Source organism: Rhea americana, unplaced genomic scaffold (genome assembly GCF_003343005.1).
Source record: "Rhea americana isolate MKP2758 unplaced genomic scaffold, rheAme1 scaffold_255, whole genome shotgun sequence".
Classification (NCBI taxonomy): Eukaryota; Metazoa; Chordata; class Aves; order Rheiformes; family Rheidae; genus Rhea; species Rhea americana.
In genome coordinates, this window is record NW_028186374.1 from 411,940 (window position 1) to 414,484 (window position 2,545).

The window sequence follows — 2,545 nt, forward strand, 5'->3', positions numbered from 1 at the left end:
CGGGAGAGGCTCCGGCGGCTGGGGGTGCCGCGGGCCCTGGCGGAGCCCCCTCGGCGCGGGGCTGCCCCGGGCCCGTGGAACGGGGCCGTTGTGGCCTCGCTGACCGTGGCGGGAGGTGTGGGGTGGTGGAGGCGCCTTGGACGTGCTGCACGTCGCCGGGCCAGGCCCGGGGCTCCTCCGTGCTCCGTGGCGGCAGCAAGCGCTAATAAAAGACGGGGAGTTGCATAAGCCATCTGCAGGCCTGTTTCCATTTCTCCCTTTGCTGAAGCAAGTTCCGGTGCCGTTTACATAATTGCCGAGGTGTAAAACGGGAGGCTGCGGCGAGGGAACGTTCTAGGAGGTGCTGGGGGGCTCCTGGGGACGGGAAAGGCTCTTTGGAGAGCCGGGCATTACCACGGGAGAAAGCGGGCAGGCAGGCACGGCTGGGCTGCTCCGCTGCCCTGGCGAGGGACAATGGTGTTGCTAAGTACCAGGAAACGATAAGCAGGCACGGACGGACCTTCGGCTTTGGTTCGAATGGCCGGGAGATAATAAAGCAAAGGAAAAACGGCAGGCGGAGCAAAAACGAAGGAAACGGCCTCAGCTTCACAGGGCTCTCGGAGGTCCCGGGGCCTCCACCTTTCCTGAACAATCCTAGGCTCTCTTCCTGCAATTCGTGTTGATGTTTCGGGCTTAGGCTCAGAACAAGCAGTGTGTTCTCTTAATGCCCCTGCTGCTGCCTGCGTTTTGTGTGCGGCTGCGTGCCCTAAGGATTAATGTCTGGAGCTCAAGCAAGTCGTACTTCAGGTTTGACCTGAGTGATCTGCGGTCTCCGCTGCTTGTGTACAAATTGCCTCAGTATGGTCCAAAACAGACCATAGGTAACTGCCTTCTGCTTGTCCTTCCCTAATGATAAAAAGTGCTCCCAGTAATGATGCGAAACGCTCAAGGTCGTAGAGGATCCCAGTGGTCAATGGGATTTTTCGTCCTTGTACGTACGTCAGCGCCCAAATCGGAGCGAGGCGCATCCATACAACGGCAGTAGCAGGACCTGTCAAGAGGTGCCTGGTGTTTTCTCTAAGGTCAAGACAATCCCAAGARGAAAGCAGTAAGAGGGGATCTGTAGCCAGTAAGGTGTTAATGTAGCTGGGAAAACAAATCTTGCAGAAGATGGTTTGAATTCAAGAAAAGCAGACGTTTTTAGAAGCCTTCCTGTTTGTTTTTGCAGGGGGAAGGGTTGGCCCCAGCCCAGCAGGGCTTTCGGGGATGATTCCAAGCCCTTTGGAGCAGGGCAGCGTTTAGGGAGGCAAAGTTCATGGGCTTGCCACTCCTTCTGGTCAGAAATAGCTTTGTGTGTAGTCTCCAGAGCTCCTGAACCTTGTTGTTCTGCAAGTACCTGGCAAACAACAGGAGCGACAGCACCGGGGAGGGAGCAGCGGAGATGAAGCGAGTTGCTTTACTGGATAATAAACCCAGGAGCAGCTGGACTTTGGATGAGCTGCTCYGGCGAGTGGAAGATTTGAAGGCAAACATATTTCCTTGTGTAAACGGGGCTCGCTTCTAACTGCCTTCCCTGGCAGAGACTTCCAAGGAGGTTTCTGAAGGGCAGTTTTGTGTTAGCTGGAGAAATATGTTAACAGTGGTAGGGTGAGTGCCCCTCCTGTCTTTCTGCCTCTTTACCAGGCTGAAGCTCTGCGGAGTGACTCCTGGGTTACGCTGTGGTAATTGAGGTCCAGTTTCAGAGCTCCCCTTGGTCTACATTTTGCAGAAGTGATCTCCTGGAGAACAGCTGCATCTGGGAAACAGTGGCATAGAGTCGYGGCGACAGTGACTGTACAAACGGAGACGGCGGAGAGCCCTGAGAGCCAGCAAGGGAGGTGGGCGCACGGCAGAAGGATCCCTCCTCTCTACTGCTSCTCTGCCCAGCCTCTCCAAATCAAGCCGGTGAATGGCCCTCAAGTTTCTCCACCTGCAGTATGAGCCTGATGCTCCTGGCCTTCACTCGGCACGTTGAGCTCTGCCTGTGGTGTGGCCGTGCCGGCACCACCCCGGTGCCGGCTCGGGGCCCTGAGCCRTTCCCTTTCCTTCCCCCGCGCTGCTTGCAGCGGCTCCCGTGGAGGGATTGAGGCGAGCGGTGCGACATCCTGCCTTTGAGTGCGCGACCGCCCGGCGTCCCCAGGCCTGGCAGGGGTAGGGGCCCCGCTGTCTGCTGGAGGTGCTGCCCTTTGGCTCTGGTGCTGGCGGGCCCTGGGGTCCGCAGCGGAAGGGCTGGGCCCGGCGCTGGCGTGCTGTCACTATTGCAGTTCTCTGTCACGCGTCTCGCTAAGCGGGGCCCTTGGGGAGATATTCTCCTGCAAAGGCCCCTTCCAGCTCAGATGACAACCCTCGAGGGGCCCTGCCACTTCCTCAGAGCTGTGCGGGGCTCTGCAGGGACCTTCCCGCTGGGGGAGACTCTGCGCACAACCAAATCCTCCTGCCGTGGCCCCAATGCCTGGAGCGGGCTGGCGCCCCACGCCGCAGCAGCGCTGAGCTCCCCCCTGGCTGCAGCRCGCTGCCTGCCAGGACA